The sequence below is a fragment of the Gorilla gorilla genome, chromosome 5 (assembly GCF_029281585.2).
Source record: "Gorilla gorilla gorilla isolate KB3781 chromosome 5, NHGRI_mGorGor1-v2.1_pri, whole genome shotgun sequence".
NCBI lineage: Eukaryota > Metazoa > Chordata > Mammalia > Primates > Hominidae > Gorilla > Gorilla gorilla.
The window spans coordinates 130,948,705-130,964,830 of NC_073229.2; the positions used below are offsets into that span (position 1 = coordinate 130,948,705).

Genomic DNA, 16,126 nt, shown 5'->3' on the forward strand with positions numbered 1-16,126 from the left:
CTAGTAGCTGGGATCACAGGCACCCGCCACCACACCCAGCTAATTTTTATATTTTTAGTAGAGATGGAGTTTCACCATGTTGGTCACCAGGCTGGTCTTAAACTCCTGACCTTAAGTGATCCACCCGTCTCGGCCTCCCAAAGTGCTGGGATTACAGGCATGAGCCACCACACCCAGCCCCCTTTTTATACCCAAAGTATTGTTTGCACAGTTTTAATACACACCACATTTCTAGGAACTCAACTTTTGTGAAAATTCAGGGAAAAGCATTCTTTGCTTCGTTCAGAACCTTACCTTTAGTCACTGCTTTGGAAACACACATTATCCACAGTCACGCTGCTCCCAGTGCAATCTCCGGGACAATATATCTCTATTAGTTTGCATTTGTAGCTATCCCAGTCATAGCAGTTTTGTATCTGACTACTTCATTGTGGTTTTTGGTGTAAATGTGCCTGAACATTTATATGTTGAAACACTTTTTTTTGTTTTTTTTTGAGACAGAGTCTTGCTCTTGTTGCCCAGACTGGAACACAACGGCGCGATCTCGGCTCACTGCAACCTCTGCCTCCTGGGTTCAAGCGATTCTCCTGCCTCAGCCTCCTGAGTAGCTGGGATTACAGGGATGTGCCACCACGCCTGGCTAATTTTGTATTTTTAGTAGAGATGGGGTTTCTCCATGTTGGTCAGGCTGGTCTCGAACTCCCAACCTCAGACTTTTTTTGTTATAAATTGCTTTTATTTTATTTCTTCTTTATATCAGAATTAAGGAATTTATTACACTGATTTTGAGTGAGTTATATCATTCATATGAAAGTTAACTATACTATTCATGAATTCCAGTTCAGAAAAACTAACAGAACATTTGAAATTATTTGTTATAAAAAGGGTTTTGAGCCAGGTGCAGTGTTTCACACCTGTAATCCCAGTACTTTGGGAGGCTCAGGTGGGTGGATCACCTGAAGTCAGGAGTTCGAGACCAGCCTGACCAACATGGTGAAACCCCGTCCCTATTAAAAATACAAAAATTAGCCAGATGTGGTAGTGGGTACCTGTAATCCCAGCTACTCAGGAGGCTGAGGCTGGAGAATTACTTGAACCTGGGAGGCAGAGGTTGCAGTGAGCTGAGATCATGCCATTGCACTCCAGCCTGGGGGACAGAGCGAGACTCTGTCTCAAAAAATAATAATAATAAAAATAAAAAGGGTTTTATAGGTTGGGAAAGTTGCTTGTGTGTATATCCTTCAAATGGCTCTTGTTACATATTGTCTTGTAATCTTGAATATATTTTTAAGAGACCATGAATCATCTGCCTACTAGATTATAAGTATCCTTAGGGGCTGGGAGCAGTGGCTCATGCCTGTAATCTCAGCACTTTGGGAGATTGAGGCGGGTGGATCATTTGAGCCCAGGAATTTGAGACAAGCCTGGGCAACATAGCAAGACCCTGCCTCTAACACACACACACACACACACACACACACACACACACACAAGTACCCTTAGGGTGGGACTTTTATAAACTTGGTATTCTACTCACCACTTAGTTCAGTGTAATGCACGTTATCTTAGTCTGTTTGGACTGCTATAGCAAAATACCACTGACTGAGCGGCTTAAACAACAAACATTTATTTCTCACCATTCTGGAAGCTGAGAAGCCTAAGGGGATGCCAGTAGATTCATTGCCTGGTGAGGGCCCTCTTCCTGGTGTGCAGATAACTGCCTTCTTGCAGGGTCCTTACATGGCAGAGAGAGGGGGCTCTGGTCTCTTCTTCTTATAAGGACATGAATCCCATCATATGGCCCCCACCTCTCATGACCTAATCTAAACCTAAGTGCCTCCCAAAGGCCCCAACTGCAAATATTATCATATTGGGAATTAGGACTTCAACATATAAATTCTGGGGGAGGGCACAAACATTTAGTCCATAGCATACATATTGAACAATAAGTAATTGATCACATGACTATGTGAATACCACTCCATCCTCTCCTCAAATGCTCTTGATAAGTTCCTACTATGTGCAAAGCACTGATAGGCTGGTGACAAAGGTCTTTAAGAAAGAGTTTGGTACTTTGTTACTCATGGGCCAGGCACAAAGCTCAACACATAAAGAATTTTGATATGGAGGCTGGAAGTAGTCCACAGGGGAAACAGAAACAAAATTCTGTGGGATTGTAGAGAAGGAAACAATTCCAACACAGATGAGTGTGGAGTGGCAAAGGCATTCATGAGTTCCTTTCATTTGTTTTTATTTATTGGATTGCCCAGTATCTTCTTTGCCCCATTGAATGTACGCTTCTTGAGAACCAGTCTCAAGTCCTCAAATTTCTTCATATTGCTGCCAAGCTCCAGTTTGTGTCAAGCAAAATCCCTTCTGTTTCTTGGAACAAATTCCATAAGCACAGTCTTTTCAACTGTATATAATAAGATGGTTGTGTGTGTGTGTGTGTGTGTGTGTGTGTGTGTGTGTGTGTGTACAGGCTAAATTGGTCTAGTAGTCAGGGGATCTGTATTTTATAGTATTTTATTTTATTTTATTTTGAGATGGTCTTGCTCTGTTGCCCAGGCTAGAGTACAGTGATACGAACATGGCTCAGTGCAGCCTAAACGTTCTGGGCTCAAGCAATCTTTCCACCTCAACCTCCCAAGTAGCTGGGACTACAGGAGTGCACCACCATGCCTGGCTTTTTTTTTTTTTTTTTTTTTTTAATAGAGATGGTGGGGGTCTTGCCATGTTTCTCAGGCTGGCCTCAAACTCCTAGGCTCAAGTGATCCTCCACTGTGCCCGGCCTGGATTTTAACCTGCTGTTAATTTGATGAGATCATTTCACCACACTGTGCCTCATTTTCTTCATCAGCAGAATAGAGAGGAAGGGCTAGAGTGATGGTTCCCAAACTTGTCTGTTTTGGAGGATATTTTTTAAAAATACATAGTTCACTGGGCTCTGCTCCAAACTTGTTGAAACAAACTTTGGGAATGGAGCCCAGGTAACTAGATTTTAAAGTATATCAGGTCATTCTGGTAGGTGGCCAATTTGCTTTTCAAACTTCAATGTGCCTACAAATCACCTGGGGAATCTGGTTAGGATGCAGATTTTGATTTGTCAGGTCTGAGTAGGATTTGAGAGTCTGCACTTTAACAACTCTCAGGTGATGCTGATGCTGTTGATACATGAACCACATTTTGAGTAGCCAAGAATAAAGCATTTTTAAGTCTTTCAGCTAAATATTCTCCACCTGCATCAACTGCTAGTGAGTATGTTATACAAGATAACCCTTAAAATTGTCCATGTTTAGTGTAAGATGACCTAGCTAAGTTAAATTGTCATGATAGAGTATGGAATCATTATTTGTTTATTTATTTATTTTAGAGATGGGGTGTCACTATGTTGCCCAGACTGGTCTCAAACTTTTGGGCTGAAGCGATCCTCCTGCCTCGGGCTCCCAAAGTGTTGGAATTACAGGTGTGAGCCACCACACCCAGCCCATTTTCTTCATTTACAAATTGTAAGTGATATTTGCACAACCATAAAAAAGAATGAAATTATGTCCTTTACAGCAACACGGATACAGCTGGAGTCCATCATCCTAAGCAAATGAATGCAGGAATAGAAAACCAAATACTGATGTCCTCACTTGTAAGTGGGAGCTAAACGTTGGGTACTCATGGACACAAAGATGGCAACAATAGACACCGAGGCCTACTAGTGGGAGAAGGAAGGGAGGCCGCAAGGGTTGAAAAACTAACCATTGGGTACTATGCTCACTACCTGGGTGATGGGATCAATCATACCCTAAACCTCAGCATCACATAATATACCCATGTCTGTAACCAAAATGCCAGAGGTTCAGTCTAGGTCCTGCTGCTTGCCACACAAAAAGCCAATCGCTGAGACAAAGAGTATTGCCAGGGAAGAAGGCTTTAATTGGGTGCTACAGCCCAGGGGATGGGAGATCAGTCTCGAATCCATTTCCCTGACTGACTAAAATGAAGAGTTTATATAGCAGGGAAGAAATGAAGCCATGTATGGGAAAATAGGAGCTCAAGAGGGGTAAGGAAGAGGAGTTGGTCAACAAGAAGCAGGTGGCCAGTTAGGCAGTCATGATAGGTGAGGGGCTCTGGTGTCTCACTGTCCAGATGCTATGATCTGCTAAGTTTTAGTTCCTTGCCACTATCTGGGAGGGTTGATGGCTGGTTTCCTGAGAAAGAAACTCATATAAGACAAATGTAACTTTCTCAAGTTTTAAGACTGGGAGGATCAATTTCTATGTTTATTCAAAGAAACCAAAAACATCAGTTCTATGGGACAATTGGGCTGGTTTTAGTCCTCCGCTCCTCTTTCTACTTATCAGTCCTTGATATGGTTTGGCTGTGTCCCCACCTCTCATCTTGAATTCCCACATGTTGCAGGAGGGACCCAGTGGGATATAACTGAATCATGGGGGCAAGTCTTTCCCATGCTGTTCTCATGATAGTGAATAAGGCTCACAAGATCTGATGGGTATATAAAGAGGAGTTCCCCTGCATAAGTTCTCTTTCTTTGCCTGCTGCCATCCATGTAAGACATGACTTGCTCCTCCTTGCCTTCTGCCATGATCATGAGGCCTCCCCAGCCATGTGGAACTGTAAGTCCATTAAGCCTCTTTCTTTTGCAAATTGCTCAGTCTCAGGTATGTTTTATCTGCAGTGTGAGAACAGACTAATACAGTAAATTGGTACCAATAGAGTGGGGAGCTGTTGAAAAGATACCCAAAAATATAGAAGCAACTTTGGAAAAATATGGAAGCAACTTTGACAGAGGTCGGCACAGTATGGAGAAGAAGACAGGAAAATATAGGAAAGGTTGAAACTCCCTAGAGACTTGTTGGATGGCTTTTTCCAAAATGCTGATGATATGGACAGGAAATCCAGGCTGAGGTGGTCTCAGATGGAGATAAGGAACTTGTTGGGAATTGGAGCAAAGGTGACTCTTGCTATGTTTTAGCAAAGAGACTGGTGGCATCTTGCCCCTGCCCTAGAGATTTGTGGAACTTTAAACTTGAGAGAGATGATTTAGAGCACCTGGTGGAAGAAATTTCTAAGCAGCAAAACTTTCAAGAGGTGACTTGGGTACCATTAAAGGCATTCAGTTTTATAAGGGAAGCACAGCATAAAAGTTTGGAAAATTTGCAGCCTAACAATGCGATAGAAAAGATAATTCCATTTTGTGAGAAGAAATTCAAGCCAGCTGCAGAAATTTGCGTAAGTGACAAGGAGCCGAATGTTAATCCCCGAGGCAATGGGAAAAATGTCTCCAGGGCATGTTAGAGACCTTTGCAGCAGCCCCTCCCATCACAGGCCTGGAGGTTTATGAGGAAAAAATGGTTTCATGGTCTGGGCCCAGGGTCCTTCTGCTGTGTGCATTCTAGGGACTTGGTGCCTGTGTCCCAGCTGCTCCAGCCATGACTAAAAGGGGCCAATGTACAGCTCGGGCCATGGCTTCAGAGGGTGCAAGCCCCAAGCCTTGGCAACTTCCATGTGGTATTGAGTCTGCAAGTGCACAGAAGTCAAGAACAGAGGTTTGGGAACTTCTGCCTAGATTTCAGGAAATGTATGGAAATGTCTGGGTTCCCAGGCAGTAGTTTGCTGTAGGGGTGGGGCCCTCATGGAGAACCTCTGCTAGGGCAGTATAGAAGGGAAATGTGGGGTCAGAGTCCCCACACAGAGTCCCTACTGGGGCACTGCCTAGTGGAGCTGTGAGAAGAGGGCCACCATCCTCCAGACCCCAGAATGGTAGCTGCACTGACAGTTTGCATCGTGTGCTTGGAAAAGCTGCAGACACCCAATGCCAGCCCATGAAGGCAGCCAGGAGGGAGGCTATACCCTGCAAAGCCCCAGGGGTGGAGCTGCCCAAGACCATGGGAACCCACCACTTGCATCAGCATGACCTGGATGTGAGACGTGGAGTCAAAGGAGATCATTTTGAAACTTTAAGCTTTAACTGCCCCGCTGGATTTCAGACTTGTATGGGGCCTGTAGCCCCTTTGTTTTGGCCAATTTCTCCCATTTGGAGTGGCTTTATTTACGCAATGCCTTTACCCTATTGTGTCTAGGAAGTAACTAACTTGCTTTTGATTTTACAGGCTCATAAGTGGAAGAGACTTGCATTGTCTTGGATAAGACTTTGGACTGTGGACTTTTCAGTTAATGTTGAACTGAGTTAAGACTCTGGGGGACTGCTGGAAAGACATGATTGGTTTTGAAATGTGAGGACATGAGATTTGGGAGGGGCCAGGTGCAGAATGATATGGTTTGGCTGTGTACCCACCCAAATCTCATCTTGAATTCCCACATGTTGTGGAAGGGACCCAGTGGAAGGTAACTGAATCATGGGGGCAAGTCTTTCCCGTGCTGTTCTCATGATAGTGAATAAGCCTCATGAGATATGATGGTTTTATAAAGAGGAGTTCCCTTGCACAAACTCTCTCTTTGCCTGCTGCCATCCATGTAAGACATGACTTGCTCCTCCTTGCCTTCTGCCACGATTGTGAAGCCTCCCAGTCATGTGGAACTGTAAGTCTCTTAAACCTCTTTCTTTTGTAAATTTCCCAGTCTCAGGTATGTCTTTATCAGCAGCAAGAAAACAGATTAATACAGTTCTCCATCATGAGGAATCTGGTCATCAATCTTTTTGGCTGCTTCATGCTGAGGAGGGGCGTTGTGGGCAGCTCCATAGCATGGCTGAACACCTGGCTACCTAGGAATCCAAGGTTAATCTAACACTATAATTTTCTTCTTAACCACAATCTTTCTCCCCTGCCAGTTCCCCTCCTCCCCCAAAGACAAATCACTGCAGGGCCATCTTTTCTTGATATTACACAAACATTTTATTCAAAAGTAAAAAAAAAAAAAAAAAAAAAAAAAATTTACCCCAATATAGTCTCAGGTATTTTGCTATAGCAGAACAGACAGACTCAGGCACTTTGCCTGCTCACCTCTTATCTTCAGGTGAGAGGCGTCAGGCATCTCCACCCCACAGTCCTGCTGACAGCACCCTAACATACTCACAGGCAGGAAGCAGGAACGTAGGGGTGGGTTCCAGGGAAGAGAGGTGTCATGATGAGAAACACTTGTGGGGCCTGAGCTGACCTAGGCGGCCGAGGGAGGGAAAGAGCATCAGGCAGGAGAACCAAAGTGGACATGAGAAAGAGAGGAAGGTGGGACGAGCCCCTGGATGAGAAGGGGCCACCACGATGCCAGGCTCACCTCTGCCATTGAATAGCTGCTCGGTGACTTCTCACAGTCTGCAAAGCAACCTCCTTATAATCTATAGCTCACCAAGTCAGACTACCAATTTAGGACGTAAACAAGGCTGAGGAATTTTATCTTTCTTCCCGCAATCTAGGCACTCAGTCTCCCCTGCAAACTTGTGCGTCTCATGACAGCCACACTTAAGGACAGCAGCGGGCAGCTGGAGGATCATTCCCTCTGGCTGCTGCCCCAGCTGTATTTACCTCTGGGCATAGTGACTATCTAAGATCTGGAACAACTTCTAAGAACAGGGGACAACCTTGACGTCTGAGAGAACATTACAGCTGGGGAAAGCTTGCTCCAGCAACTTCCCTCTCACTGTGTTCTCTTTGACCTCTTCATCACTTTTCCTGAAAAGGGAGGGAGCTGAGGAAAGGCATACAAGTCGCTTGGGTTATTGAGGCCAGAGGAAAAGAGTTCCAGATTTAAACGATATCAGTCCAGCTATAAACCACGCTATCCGCTGAGTATCAACTGACATGCAGACACAAAAGTGAATCCTCGCTTAAACTAATGTGAGGGGAATGAAAATTATTCTGCGTTTACAGGAGCACTGCCTGGCTGAGCAGGTGGTCTGGGCCAGCCACACAGAGATTGGTAGAAGGACTCCCGTCCCTGTCGACTCACAGCCAATGGACTTGGCTCCTTTCTTAGGGCCCTCCAGGATATAGGCTCCCCGTTGTGCCTTGAGAATGAAGTCCATTTGCGCTGAAGAGGGAAGAGGGAATTTTACATTTGCTTACATTAGAAGGCACTGTAGCCAATGAGAGCCAAATAACCCAAGAGTTTTGGCACTAGAAGGGACTTTAGGCCATTTAATTCACACTCATCATTTTAGACAGAGAAACTGAGAAAGAAAGATGGAAGAGATTTGTACAAATTCACTGGTAAATCCTCAGCAAAGTTGAGTCTAGAATCTAGCACATACTCAGACCCATCCTCCTCCCTTTCCCTGCTGCCTCCATGGAAAACTTGGTGGTTTTCCTGGCTTGTTGTGGTTTTCTGAAAGCCCTTGGATTATCAGAGCTCACATTCACCTAGGCTTATTTCCTCAACTCACCAGCTGGGGCTGAATGAGGCTCAAAGACCAGTGGGAAGAGAGTGCTTGCTGAAGGGTGCATGGTGGACTGAGAGAGAGGAACTATGAATTAGATTCATGACTTTACACTGCCTACTTGAGAACTTCATTTTCAAATGTGCAAGGAGAAACAGACGCTCTTACTATACCCAACTAATCATTCAGCATGTGTCAGGTCCAGTGAGGAGGTGAACAGATGCAAACAAAACTCTAGAGGCATGCTTGATTCTGCATCAGTAAGCCATGATCTCACCATAAAAAATATCAGTCACCTCCTGTGGTTGGACACAAGTAGAGACTGTAGGTCCCCACCCCGATTAGCTTGCTACCAAGTGGAGCTGTTGCAATAAATGCAAGTCTCAGCTCAGACCACATTTCATCAAGTGCAGGGATCTTTGTTAGATACCAGATTATATTAATCTTTTAAAACCTTGCTAAGAGGAGAGGTCTCTCTCTCTCTCTCTCTCTCTCTCTCTCTCTCTCTCTCTCTCTCTCTCTCTCTCTCTCTCTCTCTCCTCTCTCTCTCTCTCTCTCTCTCTCTCTCTCTCTCTCTCTCCCTCTCCTTGCAACCTCCGGCTCCCCCAAACAAAAAACAGCAGAAATACCCAGGCAAGAGAGAGTTGCTGTCCTAGGCTCTGTCCTTTAAAAGGTCTCTTTCTGCCCCTCCTATGCACCCTCTTTCCATAGGTGATGAGTCACAGGGCTCAGGGAATGTGTCTGCACCTGTGACTCATCACCAGTGGAAAGCCCATCCCATATCCCACCTAAACCACTCTTTGGTGCCCAGGATCCCAAGGGCCCTGAACTCACTTCAGGCCTCTTCAGGGGGTCTGAGTCCTGAGGATCATCTGTCTCATGGCTGTCCTCATCCCTAGGCCACCAGGCAGCCATTTATAAAGAATGGGCTATGCAGACTGGGGTGTCTTTAGTATGGGATGAGGGATGGAGCTGGGAGCAGACAGAGAACAGAGACACTGGGACGAGCAGATGGAACTCTGAGTCGAAGAATTCTATATCCAAACTTGATATTCTAGGTCCCTCTGAATATATATTTTTCAAGGCAAGAGGATAGAGTATGTTCTATATTATGGTTTCTTGGCTGGATTTATAGCTTTTAGATGTTTAAACATATGCTATGTGGGTCTCCATTTGCACTCTTGCCCCAGCCTGCAAATGTTGGAGACAAGTTTTTGAAGCAAACGCAAAGACTGGTTTCCTATGGTTAGATGGTGGGGGGCAAGGGGAGAGTGGTCTTATCCTTGGAGATGTCACACCAGTGGGCTCTAGACTCCCAGCCCTACACAGATGGCATAATTATTGGGCTTGATCATTTTTATCCCTTATTCACACGAGACAATTAGTCCCATCAGATTACCCCTGACCAAACAAAAAAAAATCTGCTGGTTTGCCAAATCAACAATTACTTTTAACACTTTTGTGTGCAAATAAAGGAAACTCAGTTGTTGACACAGACTAGAGTTCACTTTTTTTGTGTTATCCACTAATTAATCAACCCTAAAGAGTAAAAGCAGATTAGGATTAATTGGTTTACACACATATTCCATTACTTATACTACAGTGTTTAAAAATAATGACCACAAGGCCGGGTGCAGTGGCTCATGCCTATAATCCCAGCACTTTGGGAGGCTGAGGTGGGCAGACCACTTGAGATTGGGAGTTCGAGACCAGCCTGACCAACATGGAGAAACCTCGTCTCTACTGAAAATACAAAATTGGCGGGGCGTGGTAGCGCATGCCTGTAATCCCAGGTACTCAGGAGGCTGAGGCAGATGAATTGCTTGAACCCGGGAGGCAGCGGTTGCGATGAACTGAGATCGCACCATTGCACTCTAGCCTGGGCCAACAAAAGGGAAACTCCATCTCAAATAATAATAATAATAATAATAATAGTAATAATGACCACAAATACAGCATAGCAGCCAGCCTGCCAGAGTCCCCCTTTTGTTTCTAAACTGGATACACGTACGTGGGGTGGTGGCTGTGGGCAGCAGCTCTCAGGATGAGGAATCTACAAGACTCCAGAAGCCCAGAACAAAGGCTCCTCTCCCCTCCAGAAAGGGCATGCCAGCCCCTAGGATGATGTATATCACCGTTTCAGACAATCCTTCTTTAACCCAATAAACCACATCCCCCAGGCCTATGCCCCAGGTTTGGGGTTCTAAGAGACTTACTGCACAATGTTTACGTAAAATCATTCTTCTTTTCTGTGCTGGTGCTCCATATTAAGCAACTTCCCTTTATCTGCACTTATGTTACAGGACCTAAGAATTTTCTACTTACATCCACTTAGGGGCTTTCCATGGGCAAATCTGGCCATGACCCATCACATGCTGTTTTTCCAACTCTTTGCTGTGTTTACTTTTCATGTAAACTTGGGTTATTCCAATAATCGTTTTTCGGTAATTTGGAGAGTTACAGGAATGCAACATTGAGCCCAAGAGGCAAGATCAAAACTAAAATTTGTGACATCAAATATCCAAGAGTTCTATCCAAAATCTTCTAGAAAGTTAATGAGAACCCCAGGCAAATCAACTGGAAGAAAAATATTTACCATTTAGCACTAGACAGTTGCAGGTACAAATCTTAGCCTACAGAAATGTCGACAAGCTAATCAGTGGGTTCCATTCCCATTCACCCAGGACACACAATACCACATTCAAGAATTCCCTAATGAATATACAGCTCTTACTTTCTCTGTGACCCACCTCCCCCACACCAAGTCCCCAGATACTGGAGACAGGGAGCTTCAAGTGGAGCACCACATATTCTCCTAAATCTCTTGTATAAGTCAGAGTCCTTCCTTTACACACAAGGGCTTTAAAAACTCAAAAGCCAGGAAAATGGGCTTCTATATCTCTGTCCCCTGTTGACCATCCCTTCACTAAGACAGTGAGGACAGAGTAACCTTGCTCAAAAAAGCAAGAAGTACTTTGGGAGGCCGAGGCGGGGGGATCACCTAAGGTCAGGGATTCGAGACCAGCCTGGAGAACATGGCAAAACCCTGTCTCTACTAAAAATACAAACATTAGCTCGGTGTGGTGGCACATGCCTGTAATCCCAGATACTTGGGAGGCTGAGGCAAGAGAATCACTTGAACCTGGGAGATGGAGGTTGCAGTGAGTGGAGACCTTGCCACTGCACTCCAGCCTGGGCAACAGAGTGAGACTCTGCCTCAAAATAAATAAATAAATAAATAAAAATAAAGTAAAAACAAGAAGAGAAGTAGGTGAGAGGGTTAAGAAAGAAATACAGGAGGAAAAAAACTATATAATACTTCAAAATTAATATCCAACCATAATACTAACAGTTTTGAATATATTTCCATATAGCCTGTTGATAAAAAAAAATCTTTCTTTAAAATATAGATATGATTACAAGCCTCCAACAGTTTCATGTTCCCCACAAAGGAAGTATTAGAAAGGTCCTCCTACATTTGGAAAATGAAGTGCTGGCACCACTGAGATATTTGTCTGGGAGACCTACTATTTGCATGGGCAGAGAAAACATTCACATGGAATATTCAACCACAAAAGCATCAGATCCTGGGAACAAAACTAACAATTTCCCAAACACTTCCAAAACATAGCTCTGACCTCTACTCCATCAAAAATTCTGATTTAATTTTAGGAGATTCTGCTCTATTTCTTAAATCAAATGTCCCTATGTCTCTTGCACCGTGAATGCTCTGAATTGACCAGTAAGACAAGAACAACATTAAAACCAACAGTGAGGGCAGTTTCAGCATCATCTTGCTCTCCTCCAAGACTTCCCCTGGTTACCTTGCTCCTTTCTCCCTGCCAGACCTTGAGTTATCTTTTCCAAAACGTGGCTTGAGCACCTCCTTGAAGAAGTCTTCCTCATGTCTCTTATCTTGTTCTAATCATCCCATGGCTAGCGTAAGTAGCACAGATCCCATCTGCATTCCAGCTATATGTGTTCCTGTTGTTTCTTCCTGTCTTCTCATTAGCCTATAAGCTCTATTGTACAAGGTCTACACACTCACATCCACTGTAGTACCCATAACCACGTTGCACAATATTCTGCATACAGAGAGAACTTAATAATTTTTGCAGTTTGACTTTTGGGTCTCTATTCTGGCTCCTGGGTAATCATTTATCAGCAAACAAATTAGTTATCAGTGAAACAGCCGTGGTTTCCAGAGTTAATCATTTGTATTTCCACTGCTGGAAAAAACAACACATACCACTTTCCTTGCAGAGAGGCATGCGGTCAGAACGTCACTGGCAGATCTCGCCTGAGAGTTTTGACACTTGTAACTCTGCCCTGGAAAGGTGAATCAACTTTTATTTTGATTCATGTGTTTTTCCAGGTTCCTTTAGCCTAAATGCATAAAAGTCAGAGAAATTCATCACCATAATACTGATAACAACAATGACAAAGATATACACATACAGTCACTGGCTGAACACCCACCAGCAAGATTGCTGGAAACCAAGCCGCACCACACCTGCCGGAGCATCCAGGACCATCTACTCAGTGCAGGCTCAGCAGCCATGCCTACCTTTGTCCATCCCAGGTATGGCTCCCCCAGGTGCCAGGGCTACTTCTCTCTCTTCTAGAGGCTGCTTTTCCTGCTGGGACGCAGCACCTGCCTCCCAGCTCTAAGCCTGTGGGGCAGCCAGGAGAGTATTGCCTCTGGCCTCCGTTGGTCCCATACTTCCTGGTGAGTGGCTTTGCACGGCAGCCCAGCCCTGGGGAACTTTTCAAGGGAGAGGGCTTCTTTCCCTCCCTAACTCCCTTACCCTCACCCAACCCCACTCCATACTGGCCCTTTACCATCGCCAGTTGTTGCCTTGCCAGGTACTGTGGAACACCTACATCTCTCCCTATCACAGGGCTTGGACACACAGGCATTGGAGTCAGATACACTGTGTTTCAATTTTCAACCCCCTACACCAATTGCTTCTCTTTTCTGAACCTCAATTTTGTCATCCACAAAATAGAGATAGTATAATAATACCTGCCTTATGGTGGTGTTGTTAGAATTAAGCAGTAATGTCACTCGTAATGATAACAGCTGTACTGACCAAGGGACTTGTACGTGCTGGGTGCCATGCAGTGTTTTGTACCTCTTCTTGGAGCCCGGCATGGCGTCTAGCCCAGAACAAGTAGTCAGCAGCTTCCTTCCCCCTCTTCTTCTTTTCTCCTCCCTCCTTCATTCCCTAAATCAAATAGGACCTGGGGGTGCAGCATCTGGTCCCTTATGGGGGCTTTTTCCTCTCTGCAGCATCTTCCCTTCTTCTACAGGCCATCTGAGAGAACCCAGACCCCTACCCCCAGACTCTCCGCCCACTAGAAACAGGAGCCTTTTCACTCTCCTGCCCAAGTCCCCCACCTAACAGGGTAGCTCCATTTCTGTTTCCAGCCAGGTTTCCAAGCTCCATCCCCATGTTGGGGCTCTGCACCTGGTGTTCTGTTGCTCCAGGGAACACAGATGGCCAATAGCTAGAGATAAGGCCAGTTCTGTGTCCTCCTGGACCACAGAATGTGCCCCTAAGAGCCCTTTCCTTCCACTTCAGCACACAGGCAGGCCATTTGAGCCAGGAATGCTGCAAAACACTGACTGGACACAGATAATCAATGCTTAAGCATAATGGTCTCCAACGGAGCAGGAGAAGGTCAGGAACCAGCAGGGCATAGCCATCCCCCTATCCTGGGGGAGGCAGTCAAGAGGAAGGGCCCCTGGGGAAAGAGGGAGCTGCACCTCGCATCAGGGGAGGGGATGAGTGGAACACCAAGATTTACTGGACTTCAGGGGCCATCCTATTGTGGGCTAGCCTCTGAAGAACCTTTAGTAGATTTTGCCGCACTTGGCCCTGGCTCTGGTGCACATGCCTCCATTGCCTCAGCAAGGCTGCTGAGCTCTCCCTCTCCCTCTGTTCCATTCTTGCTTACATAAGGCCCTGAACAGCATCTCTTTGTATTTATTCATATGCACCAAATCTCATCCACAACACACTTCAATAGTCATAGACACTTTAAATCCTACTGTTAAAATCCATTTCCTTGCTTCTATGCCATTCCATTCCTTCCACTCTCTCCCAGTTGTTCTCAAAGGAAACCATGCATCAAACATTTGAGCCTCCCTCATCAGTTCTTACTCCAAGTCTCCAGGGCCATGTGACTGTCTATGATCTAATTTCCTATGGGGTCAATATACAATTCAAACACTTCATCAACAGACCACAGCAACTGTGGCCTCCACTTTCTACCTTCTTGTCCTGGGCAGGGCTAGGCCTGGTCACTTTCAGGACACTGAGACTCTTTCCTGCCGTCCACATCAAAAAAAGGGAACACTTGCAGCAGAGGCAAAGACTTCAAGAATGTGCCCTGATGGACAGTACTTACCTCCCTCTGTCCAGGAGGACAGGAACAGCAGAAACTCTCACTACCTAACAAGAGGAGAAACAAGGTTGAATGTCTCCAGAAGTTGTAAAGTCAGAGAAATCATACGAATAAACAGACACTAAGCTCTGGTGCAGTCTAAGTGATTGATGTTCACTGTATCTTTACAATAATCCTGGGGGTTAAGTACTGTTACTCTCCACTTCCAAAGTAGACAAGTAAATAGTAGACAAGGAAATATAGACAAGGAAATGGAGGCTCACCATGGCTCTATAACTGTCCCATGGTCACATAGGCCAAAGCACAGAGGAAAATGACAGATGCATCCCTCCCCTTTTGCTTTAGGAAGGGTGGTCCCCAGGGCCTGGTCTGGAAGACAGAAAAAAATTAAAAAGAGCTGGACTACTCAGCATAATAAAATGATGGAGGGTTGCCAAATTGGCCCTAGCACTTGAAGAAAGAGGATGGTTATTGAAGAGAGAAGGGGCTTTCCAGAGAAAAAGGAAGGAGGTTTTGGTACTTAAAACAACCTGTTAGAAATTTGTAAGAGTTTGTCTGGTGTGACCTGGCATGTTTTTGTGCTGCATTAGGTAGAACTGTAATTTTCTTCTGCTACCCCAAATCTTCAGTGAAAGTCAGCCAAATGTGCCAGCACTACCCACCATAACATTTGTGAACAGATGTAGGTGTTGCTTGGAGAACAAAAGGAGGGAGCAAAGTCCGGCACGGAGGAAGCAGTGTGGAGAGAGGACAGTGGCTTTGATGGGCAAACACTGGGCCCAAGACCACACTGGGCAACCGAGAATTGGGTCTGAGCAGGAATGGGAGGGAAAGGCAGGCTCTGCAAATGCGAAGGCCCTGGGGAATCTTTGAAAATGCTGAGGGGAAATGCGATTCCCCATGTAATTTCGGATGGAGGCTTGAGCCATTCGATGTGGATATTAAAGAAAGTGTGACTTCCAGAAGGCTGAAGGTTTGGAACCCTTTGTTATACCTCTTGCAATTCTATCAACAACCCATGAGATAAAACTTATTTTCCCCTTTGTACAGATGAGAAAGCCCAAGTCATTTAAGAGGTGGATGTAGCCTGGAACCAAAAGACAGGGCTGGGACAGATCGTGTCTGTCCAGTCTGCTCTGAGAACTGCCCCATTGTGGAGCACTTCACCCGGCCAGCAAGCTCCGCTCACTCCCACACAGAACTGCTCAGAAGTCCTTCGTGCTGAATTTTGTATTCCACCCTATCCCCCATGTCACTGCAATCTAAACCTTTTCCTTGAGGACTTCAGTGTTAGAAGTCCTGGCTCTGACTCAGACAGCCTAGTTGAGTGACCTTCACATGACTTGGACTCAATTTCCTTGTCTATAA

The 16,126-nt window shown here is 45.2% G+C and overlaps 1 long non-coding RNA gene across 1 annotated transcript in view; it reads right to left on the bottom strand.

The window, feature by feature from the left end:
• The window catches only part of LOC109027387 (uncharacterized), a 43,180-nt gene extending 30,775 nt beyond the window's left edge, over nucleotides 1-12,405 (bottom strand). Inside the window, exon 1 of the long non-coding RNA XR_002006580.3 lies at nucleotides 12,172-12,405. This is a non-coding gene — a long non-coding RNA (uncharacterized lncRNA). The remainder of the gene's footprint in view (nucleotides 1-12,171) is intronic.
• Between the last annotated feature and the right edge of the window lie 3,721 nt (nucleotides 12,406-16,126).